Below are 12,235 nucleotides of genomic sequence, written 5' to 3'. Positions count from 1 at the left end.
AAAATCCTAAAATTTGTGAAGAGTGTACACGTCATTGTTGAAAAGTATAGTGAAAATAATTAATATACGGGGGCTTTTCGGAGAGTAGGGTACGATAGGTCGCGAAATGGAAACCACACTAAAAATCAAAACTGTTTTACTTGCAACAGTTAGCTTCAACTTCCAGCTACTTGTATCCATGGTTGCCGATCCAACTTAGACGTTTGTCGTAGCGTTGTACCAACTTTCCAATACCCTCGTTATGGAAGGCAGCCGCCAGTGCTTTCCGCCAATTCTCTACGCTGGCCTACAGCTCGTTGTCTTTGCCAAAATGTTATCTTCATAACCAGCGGTTCATGTGAGCAGAGATAAAACTTAGAGGGAGACAATTACGGGCTGTGTTGTGTATAATCAAACATTTCCAACTGAAAACGATGCAGGAGCATCTTGATTGCCCCTGCAGGATGCGGCTGAGAATTGTCTTGAAGAAGTAAACGCACGACATTTATGTAATGTTGGCTGCATAGCTTCAGGCAAAATTTCTCACCAGGCTCTCGTACTTGGTGGGAAACACTGTTGTTCTGGGTATTTTTATGTGCTCTGTGTGTGCCCAGAACTAAAAATAACGACGTAACGCAATCGACGGGCACACTAGAGACACTGCCCAACACACCTGTGCAAAACTTCATCGGATTTTCACTGTAGTTTCCATTTCGCGACCAATCGTCCCTTACTTTCCGAATAACCCTCGTATTACCTTGTCTATGACTGAACATGTCGTTCCAGAGATTCCAATTACGGATAAGATGTCCTTCTGACGCCCCTGCAAAGTAAAGTATTCTTCTGTCCTATAGTGCAGCAGACTGAAGCAAGCAATCATACACTACATCTCTTGATTTGAATACTAACCAATCCGTACGTCTTAAAGAAGAGATTAGATGAAGTTGACCATGTGTATTTAGATACGCATAATACTGGCATCCTTCTCGTGTGGGTACAGCGCTCATGGATTCCGCACGGACATCACGAACGTAAGGTATTCCAATCTCTCCTAAATCTGTTCTTTAACCGAAGACAGCTGTTGGTAGATGCAAGGTGGGCAAAATAAACCTGACCCGAAAATCATTTGAAAAACTGTAAGATACGCAACCAAACTTGCATCATCTGTCCTAGGAGTGGATGATGTAAGTTGAGTTGCCTATCTTGCGGTGCATGAAATACTGGTGCGAAAATTAAAGCAACAAACGGAAATTTTGAAAAGTTGCGTTTACTTCGCCAGAAAATAGTATATACAGGTGATAGGAAAGTAGAAAGAATGTAAAGAACACAGAACGCAAACAACTGCAACACACATAACGGTGGACAAAAACGTTCTTCGTTCTTTCCAACTTAACGGATTTGCACACAGATTCTGACAACTGTTAAATGTCCTTAGTATGGGGTGCGACCACATCTGGCAGCCGTACAGGCCCGACAACGACGGTGCATACTGTGATAGATGTCATAAATTTCATGTTGAGGCAATAACGCCAATTCTTGCTGTAGAGCTGCTTGCAATTTTTGGAGAGTGGTTGATGCTGTAGTGATGCAACCCATCTCCCTAGTGCATACTAGACATACTCTATGGGATTCAAATTGGGAGAGGGAGTAGGCCACGCTGTGGGTGTAATATCTTCCGTTTCCAAGAAAACGTCAACCACCTGTGCTCTACGAAATCGAACATCATCGTACATTGATACGAAATCTGGGCCCACGGCACCTTGCAACAATAGCACTTCAGGTCTCGAGATCTCGTCACGATACCTGATGGCAGTTAAACCTTGCCGATTCTCCCATACAATTTCATGAAGAGGTGTTCGCATGGTCTACATAAAGTCGGTCAATACCATTAAGGATCCTTCGTGATATCAGGCCTTTTCCACAATGTTTGGGTCCCGAAATCGAGTTCCACGTTCCCTCGAGATGCGAATCCGTCGAGAATCACTCTCCAGACCAAATCGGGACTCGTCTTGAAAAGAACATTGGCTCACTGTTCAACCGTGCAGGTGGCACGTTGACGACTCCACTGTATACGTTTCCTTATGTGAAGACGCATCAGAGGAAGACAAACAACAGGTCTCCGACAATAAAGGCCACTCTGCCGAATCCTTCTGTACAACGTTTACCTCCATACAACACGTCCAATGGATGCTGCAAGGTCAGATGCTAGTTGCTGTACAGTACCAAGGCTATACCGCTGTACTCCTTCAGCCAAATAACGGTGTCCTCTTTCTAATATCACACGTGGTCGGCCTTACCATGGTCCTCAGAACACAGTTTCGGTCTCTATAAACTATCGCCACATCCGAGAGACAACAGAACGATTCATATTGAGCCATTGGGGCACATCAGTTTGCGACTGTCTTGTTCCCATTATTCCTATGGCCCTCGAGTACAGAAACTGTGGTAGGCCGTCTTCTCTGTGCCACACTGCACCATCTGTAGCTGTTTACGAAGCGACTGTGGATGTGGGACTACCCGTCAAACACAACCACGTTTGACAGGTGCCCTGATGTCATCGGTGGAGTGGTTGTCCTTTGACCGGAATGCCATCTCCTGTGCAGAACACGATCTTTGTTGATAGTTTGTATGATTATATCGTGAATTAGACACAGGACGGGAAAATAGCTGTTCGATGCTTTAATTTTGGCCACCAGTGTATTTTCTGCGCCAGTTTTACGAGTATTTTGCCTACTCTATAGTAAATTATGCTGAAGAGAGATGTTCCTTTTTCAGCACACGAATATAACGCTGGACCATGCTACCTTTGTTAACATCATTACGTACCAGTTAGAAATGTCTGGAATACGTACAGTTCTCTGGAACGTATAAATCGAATTTGAAGAAATGTTGTTAACTCAAAAGTACTTGTTTCCTAGAAAAGGTGTTTGCGGCACGTATTATTGGTGTTTCATCTGAATTTTAACAAATTTCAAAACATATACACTGATCAGCTTAAGAATTATGACTATTACCCGTTGCGATGTTGGATGTTGGATGCCTGATGGCATTGGGGGCACGTGACGAGGTAGCAAAAACGAACGCCGCCATCGAGGTGAGCGTCAGCTCGAAACGTACATCGCGCACAGTCGCAGGCTGGTGGGAGCAGCATTGTGCTATGGGAGACATTCTCCTCCGCTTGCATGCAGCCTGTGGTAGTAATCGAAGAAATACTGACAGCTGCGAGCCACCTGTATCCCTTTATGATGCTGTCTTCCCCAACAGCGATGTCACCTTCCAGCGATATAATTGGAACCAGAACCATGCTACAGTGGTTTGAGGAGCATTATAGTGAATTCACGTTGATGTCTCGGTTACCAGATTAGCCTGATGTAAGTCCTATGGAACCCATGTGGGTAGCTATCGGGCGCCATTGCCGAGTACAAACATGAGCATCTAGTTATATACGCGAATTACATGACTTACTCGTAGACATCTAATGACACATATCTCCACAAAGCTAGTAGTAAACTGTCGGATCCCTGATTCACAGAATCAGTGATCTATTTCGTTCCAAAGAAGGACAGAAAAGCTATTAAGCAGGTGGTCATAATGTTTCGGCTCATCAGTATTTCATTACAACACTCTATAGGATGTTAAGTAGTGGTAATGCCAGTTTAGCTTTAATTTTAAACTGATTGTATGTAAGTACAGTAGCATTAAAATTGTACATAAAAAATACCGCTTGAGTTGCTGCAGTATTTTGTGAAAAATTTCTAACCTGGTCTAATGCCAGACTATCTCCTTCGAAAAGAATTCCTTTCAGTTGATTTGTACGGAGATGTGAAATTGATCATCATTTATATGATGAATTACCATTGAGAAGGAGCAGAGAAGTAACGTGCACAGAGAATGTTTGATGCACATTATGTGAATTCAGAAAATATCATTAACTAATAACTTTAGACTGAAAATAAAAGTTACAATGATAAGAAATAAGAAAATAAATAGGAAATTCTCAAACTATGGAGCTACAGAAATAAATATAAGTGCTTCAAATGAAGGACTCATTTTGAGTTGTAGAGTGTGTTCCGGTTTGGAATGTTCCAGACTGTTAAAATAGTCTGCCTCTCTCAACTTGTCCAATGAATAGGCGAATGCGATTGGCTGCATGTGTACAAATCAACATATATGTTTCTGGCTTTACTACGAATGGTTTTCATATTAAAATGAATGGCATATTTCTCATTTCTCGTAACATGAAACTTGCAACATAGTAATTAATGTAATCTAATGTTGGAGGATAAGACAGGTTGCAGTTTTGGATATCAAGAGGATTTGCGTGTGTGCTGAAAAAGTTTATTGTGTCAAGAATGAAGTTTGTTGTGTATTTATGTTAATATCTTTTGAATTTAGTGTATGTAAATCCGATTTTAAGTGCGATGACTTTCATCCTAGGGTACTTGGAATATCAGTTCGGTAATTACATCACAAGAGATTCACGAGTAGTGTGTGTAAATTTTTACTTCATACTCTCTTTCACTGTATCTGTTTAGGTCGCTATTGCCAACTGATTTCTACACAGAGAAAAGGATTCCACTGAAAATACCACAAACAGCATTATTTATACAGATATGAAATAAAAGGTCGCCAGTAGTGTTGACACTCCAATAAATACTACAGAAACACAGTTTAAAACTGTCATCCATAATAGATGTGTAGCACTGTGACTATGACATACGAATTTTTTAGGAGTGACTGCAACCAGTCGACTTCCTAGAGGGCAGAATTTTCATTTTTCCATTACCAGTCTAGTGACTGAGAATTAGCTGGTATAGTTCCTACTAGTAGTTCATAGCACTGTGTAGGCCATTGTGTAGATGTAGTAAGGCGCAAAGATCGAAACAACTTGGCACTGGTGTAGTGAGACATTTGGAGTTAAGCATGCCATAAAATAATAAGACCGACTGGGTGACATTATTTACATTTATTTTATTTTAAAATCATTGTTTACAGTGGCTAGTTATAATAATTTTTAATATTTATCAAATTAAAATTCAGAATGATATTACTTCTATATTTGTTGGTACTGAAATTAAATTTAGCAGATTTGCTGTTGCTTGTTACTTGTTGTTATGAACTAGACATAACAATTTTGCATGTTGTCGGATTCACTTAATGAAAATGGTAAGTTATGTGGGCGTTGAGAGGATGATGGTGTGGTGTTATGTGTGAGAAAGAATAGGAGACGGTAAGTAATTGGGCGACTGAGGAGGGATGGGGTGGTACGATGAGGATGGGAAGTATTGATGTGTGTGTGCGTGTGTGTGTGTGTGTGTGCGTGTGTGTGTGTGTGCGCGCGCGCCTGTGTGTTTGGGTTTGTGACAGAGTGTGTGAATGTGAGGGGTAGGTGAGGGTAAACATTATTAAGACATATAAAATGTTTCTGTAACATTGTAATAAAATTATGAACGTGCGGACCTGAAACGCCGTAATTGGTTGTAACGACATAGAAATTTTGAAAGATGATATCCGTACCACTAGGAAATTACAACGGCTCAAGCAACTTCATCGCAGCAACTGTAAGACAAAGGCCCAGTCTCTTTGATGTGGCGCCAGTCAATTCACACACATAATAAATATGTGCATGTACCCTATAAGGCGCAAATATGGTTTGCGCTCGTGCGTGCGTGCGTCCGTGTGTGTGTGTGTGTGTGTGTGTGTGTGTGTGTGTGTGTGTGCGTAGAAACAAAGATTTTTTTTTTTGGTCGTCACTCACATTTTCGAGAATAGCCTATTGATCTTGATGACAGTAGATGTATATGAGTCTTATTACATTTGTTATTACAATATTATAATATGCTGTTTACAAAGTTTATAAAAACTAGAGTTCAAAGTGAAATTTCTTACATAATTCTTATTACTTAAATTACATTAATCAGACTTACAATTGTTTATGTCACTCGCCCTTGTCCAGCCGAGTACAGTAGTTTACGAAACAGGGTTGTCGCCACCTTCAGGTGACACTTGTAGAATGAGCGTCCCGTAGAATGAGCGTCACTGCAACATCATCACTCCTTTATATTGCTACCGCTCCCTACCCTTTCCCCCACTACCCTTCCGCACGCCGTGACAGGTAGAGTGGTGGGGGACACGATCGCCGAATACTGGGCACTAACGACGGCTATTTAGTGCTTCTGTCCTCCTTAAGGATACGGAAATTGCTCTCGGCCGACGTTGCGACTTCAGTTGACTAAGAGCTGTGTGCCACGCTTTACCGAGAGTGAAGTCACTGTCTCTATTGGTCGGGCCCTTGGCCACCCATCTATTTTTCCCAAAACGACGTTGTCTGTCTTTACGCTTCCGTTGATTCATATGTAAATGAGCCCCCTGTAGCTATGCATTGTTCTGCAGTCGCAGGTTTTGTGGGTTAGTTGAGTTCGATGCGCTCCTTGCATCTTACTTATACTGTCCTCATAGTCTGCCCGAAGCACGCTTATCACATTTACATGGAATACGGTAGACTAACAGTTTATAGAGCCCAAAATCACCTTTCATCGTACCTAATAGAGCACGCGTTTTCGGAGGACGACGGATAACATATTTGATATTACGCTAGTTGCACGCTACTACGTCGTTTCTGAAATTCTGGAGTGGTGGATGCAAAAATACTCTGAAGTATTGTGAGACGTAGCTCACACTGGGACAGTGCCTCTGGAAAGCGTCATGTTGATGGGCTTTTAATAATATGTCAGGGACGTGGAGAAGTTGTGTGAGATCATCGTCCACCACACTTTCGATGATGCAACCATCACAAGACCAGACCTTTAATTTGTTTCATAGAAATCTAACAAGGAGATCATCAGACTTATTAATCGCAGATTCTGATGATTCGATATGTTGTAGAGGAACCTGTCCTGAGCACATGGCTAGCGGCTTTTCATGCGACGGCCCTGGTTTCCGTAAAATATATGTTGAAGTTTTATGGGTACCACCTAGGCTTGTAAGGTTAGTCATGTTTCGATCAAGCAAGCGCAGCGCAGCGGCTGACGTTTTCAGCTACCACGCTGGCGGTACAGGTTACTGAAATCTCTGATGTTCACTCCTACAGGCAGGTTAAATTTTTCACGAAAAAAAGTGCTCCCGAGTTGCTAAAGACCAACTGAGAAATCGTTTCGAGGGAAGATTCAATGAAAGTAGATTCTTTATATGTGCATCAGTTTGGTGCACCTGCTTTCACAGTAATGGTCAAATAAGCGCGGTTCGCATCGAAGTTGATCGGACAATGAACGAACCTCTTGAGTTGAAGAGAACTGTGTTTTCTGGTATCGCTTCTTAAAAATCGGTTTCCCTGCAAGGCGGTAGCTTCCATTTAATGTTCGTGGTTTTCCACGAATTTTTGTTTCCGTTGCTTCTACGATGAACAACATCCACAATTCTGTTGTATCACAGTATGCGATGCAAGCGATGGCTACCAAGACGATTCTGTAATCTTTTCTGTAACAAACGGAGTCTACATTTCACGAAATATTGGTGTAATTATTGATTTATTAATGAAATTACTACTCCTAAAATAAATACTTTTAGATTGCTTTGCATTAAACATGCCGCTTAATAATATTCTGTTCGATGAAATTTAAAAGAAGTACCCAGGAAGCATTTGAACCCGTACCATTAGCGTGATAGCCATAAACCGTAACCACTACGCTACGCTCTATTGGTCAAGAGCTGACGAACACTACAAGTATGGCCGGCTGCGGTGGTCTAGCGGTTCAGGCGCTCAGTCCGGAACCGCGCGACTGCTACGGTCGCAGGTTCGAATCCTGCCTCGGGCATGGATGTGTGTGATGTCCTTAGGTTAGTTAGGTTTAAGTAGTTCTAAGTTATAGGGGACTGATGACCACAGAAGTTAAGTTCCATAGTGCTCAGAGCCATTTTTTAACCACTACAAGTATGAGGTACCCACAAAACCTCAGCAACGATTTTCTCGGGAGCAAGAGGCTGTCGCATGAAATGTCACTAGCCATGTACTCATGAGAGGTCCCTTTACAACACACGTAATAGTTGCCGAGCTCAGTGATTAATATGTCTGATGGTCCCCTTGTAAATGTAAGGAGCCGCAGTTATAATAATGAAAGTGTGAATCCACACATAACTTGCACATTATAGTTCATTCTGAACAGTGGCTTGACCTTAACTGAAGATTCCATCACCGTCCTACATTCAGTCCCATGTCATTAATTGCTAATAATAACTTATGTCAAAAATTACTATCTTTAGAATCATATTTACATTTTGTGAAACTTGAGTATTTCATTGTATAAGGTTGACTTATTAGTTCATGTAAATTGGTTAGAACATACGATACAAGCATTGATCGCCTTCTGTTTTCCATTTGCTGGCGTAGACTTTGCTGAGTGAAAGTTGAAAATTCATAACAATTTTCAGTAATTACTTACGCGGAAGTTTTAAAGATAGTTGTCTAAAGGTGACTTTAGAAACAGTGTTGCTTGCTTCCATCTTGGATTTTAAGGACAAATTATATTAAAATAATTGATTATTAATTCACAATAAATACCAGAATTAATAAAATTAAATAGCTTCTTCAGATCTTGCTGACTGTGGGAACCTAGTCATAATATTTACTTCAGAGGAATTTAATTAGATGATTGGCTAACATCTCTTTTCCTGTGCCTGCAAAGAGAAGCTGTTAGACTGGTGGATATAATCGCGGTGTGAAAACGACGTCGAAAGTAGGCAGTATTTAATTCAGTGCTTTTGTAATAGTTGGGGAAATATACATTCGACCCCTACAACCACCAGTTACTTTGGAATCAGTAGTCGATCACCTTTTTTGTACAAAAAAATTCAGTTAGAGCACACACAGTTCAAACCACAAAAACAGTAATAATAATAATAATAATAATAATAATAATAATAATATCGTTATTTCGTCCAAGTTATAACATTACAAATATTCTATTGACTGATATGGTAAGGATTTTTTCTTCGATGAAAACAGCTGCGGAAGTAAGAGTTACGATTAGTTTCACAGCAAGGGTCGCGCGCCACAGGCACACACACGGTAGATATAACGTCATATATCGAGCTACCGGCTGATAACGCGCAACAGTGGCTTTCATAGCTCTGTATAAAAGTTTTAGAAACATTTGATGTATTGAAACGATACTCATTAATGAAACAAATAATTATGACATTAATTGGTCGGAAGATATTTGTTCTGTAACAACTGATACGTAAGAAACGTGATGCGCCTCTACGCAATTTGTGGCCACATAAAAGTACGAATTTAGTTTACATAAAATCATGTGGGTTCGGTGATAAGATGTAATACAAGTCATCACCAGTTTGCATTTTTTGAATTACGTTGTTTTTGTCGTCTACAGTCCGATGACTGATTTGATACAGCTCTCCTCACTAGTGTATCTTTTGCAAGTCTCTTCATCTCTGCATAACTATCACATATTAGATTCATTGGTACCTGCAGGCTGTATTCGAAGTTCGGTCTTCTTCAACCATTCTTACCTCCAACGCTTCCCTCAGTTACCAAACTGACGGTTCTTTGATGTCTCAGAATGTGCCCTGTCAACTCATCTCTTCTTTTAGTCAAAATGTGCCACAAATTTCTTTCTTCCTCCAGATCAGTTCAGTACCTCCTCATTAGTAATTCCAGCCACCCATATTATCCTCACCAAATTTCAGAGCTTATATTCCCTTCTCATCTGAACTGTTCATTTACATAAAATTAATACTACTGTAGCGGCACCACCGTTTAGGATAGGAAAAGTTAGCTTTGTACAATATTCCGAGCACAAGTTACAGCCAAGTGCGGGCCAGACTGCAGTGAGTTACGCATACCAACAGTTGAAAAGTAGAATAGAGGCTGCAGGGCCGTCCCATTGCTGAAAAAGAGTATACATAGCAGTTTTGCATGTTGCAAATCACAGGCAGAAGGGGTCCACTGGCTAACCTACTTTGTTATGAGTATGTGACGCGAAGCGGTGCGTATGGCAAAACAGAGGCGCACAGCCGTGCATAAATAGGTGCGGGTTTCTAACGAGATTCATTCAAGTGTGGCAGCTCTCCTGGACGGCGTGGCGTGTCACACCATCAGCTACATGCAGCAGCAGGTGGGGCGCCAGCGTTCCAATCCACCGTGGGTCGCTGGTTCGAACCTCTGAGGCTGACGCGGGGTCTGTAGCCAGCCAGTGGCGAGACACTCCACGGCTCGCTGCTACAGGCAGTCGTCCTGGTTTCCAACACACGCTGTAGGCATCCCGAGGCGAGGACCGCAGATTCGGACGCCGGATTGCAGGTGCTTATTGTCGCCGCGATCTAAGCCATGCCTGTGAGAAGCACACAGCTGGCTGCCTGTGGCTCACACCGAGCGACACTGAGTCGGCAGGGACGCAGACCACTGAGTCGACTGCCGGCGTCCTGACGAGGCTACAACTCCTCTGACGTACAAGGCCGATACATAGAGCGTGCACGGGTCGCTGAGGCAGCCATTCCGCGACAAGCCATTTCACAGACAGCGAAGTGGTGACCTCAACATTGCGGAACCCGGTGACGCAGGCCGAGGGAAAGGTGGCACTGTAGTTGGAAATAATAAATCACTTGGAAAGCTCGGACGAGTCTTAATACGGTGCCTTCTATCTCTTCCCGCTACATTTGGTCACCCTGATACATCTGGTGGCAGAAGTTCCCACTGCATTTAGTGTCAGAATAGCATACATCGTCTGTCCAGTACAACGTTCGAGCCCACCACCCACATTACATGCACAAGATATGGTGAAGTCTGAACGGTTTACTTTTGAGTATTGGACGTTTTCTTTCCTTTTTTGTGTTTTTGGGTACGGCTCATGTCAGGCCATTGTAGATGTTTTGCGTGGACATAGTACATTTTGTTGTCAGAGTATGTGTTAGTGTATTTGGGGCAGTCAGATTTTTTTTGTGGCATTTAATTACTGTTGTACTGGTTTGAGTATGATGTTACCAAGTATGATGATACTGAGGTGTAGGGAATCGGGTTATTCTTGTACTTAAGGGGGGGGGGGGGGGGGTAGGACGTGAAACAGGTCGACTTGGAGCAGGAGAGGTATCACAGGACACTTTAATTTCCAGTGTCTATACTTTTACAAATAAATTCATAAAATTTTGTCAGCATCTTCAGGAAGGATTCAGGATTCACACTCATTCCAGTGGAAGTTCGAAAACATAACAAAATAAATATTTTACGTGCAAAATTTCATCATTTTTTCACTTACTAATGACTGCATTTGTTGCTATAGGTACACTTTTCTTTATAAGTTAGAGAGATTCTTCGATGATTTTTTGCACAGCATAAATACCATACTCACAGTGAATGAAACTCTGTAATTTATTTAATTTTCTGAAAAGACGAATGAACTGTTATATTTTATACTTCATGTTTAGAAAAAACAAAAATTTTTTAGTTAATTACCGCTATTTTTACCACAGGTTTTTATAGATTTGTAAAATTCTAGAGTTTCATGCAGCTTTAAGTATGGTTTGTATGCTGTGCAAAATTCATCGAAGAATCTCTCTTACTTATGAAGTAAAGTGTTCCTATAGCAACAAACGCAGCCATTAGTAAGTGAAAAAAATGATGAAATTTCACATGTAAAAAAATTATTTCGTTATGTTTTCGAACTTCCACTGCTATGGGGGTGAATTCTGAACCCTTCCTGGCCATGCTGACAAAGTTTTATGAATTTATTTGTAAAAGTATAGACAGTGGAAGCTAAACTGTTCTGTGGTGCCTATCCTGCTCCAAGTCGGCTCATTTGACGTCCTACCTCCCTTAAATGTTTTCTTTCGGGACTAACTGGGAGCGGATCAAATGGCTCTGAGCACTATGGGACTTAACTTCTGAGGTCACCAGTCCCCTAGAACGTAGAACTACTTAAACCTAACCAACCTAAGGACATCACACATATCCATGGCCGAGGCAGGATTCGAACCTACGACCGTAGCGGTCGCGCGGTTTCAGACTGTTGCGCCTAGAACCCGTCGGCCACTCTGGCCGGCCTGGTAACGAAAGCAACACAATCGCAGAGTCAAGGATGCGAGGTGTGCCGGAACCAGAAGTGGTACGGATTTTGTTGGGAAAAGTAGCACAATTGACAGCAGAAAATACGCAGTTGAGAAATGAATTAACATCCAGAAGTGAGCGGGAAACCGCATCTGATCATTCGTTGTTGCCTATGGTGCAGGGGATTGATCCAGCTGCTGC

This window comes from Schistocerca cancellata, chromosome 4 (genome assembly GCF_023864275.1).
Source record: "Schistocerca cancellata isolate TAMUIC-IGC-003103 chromosome 4, iqSchCanc2.1, whole genome shotgun sequence".
In the NCBI taxonomy this organism is placed as follows: domain Eukaryota; kingdom Metazoa; phylum Arthropoda; class Insecta; order Orthoptera; family Acrididae; genus Schistocerca; species Schistocerca cancellata.
Note: the sequence above shows the minus strand (reverse complement) of the source record.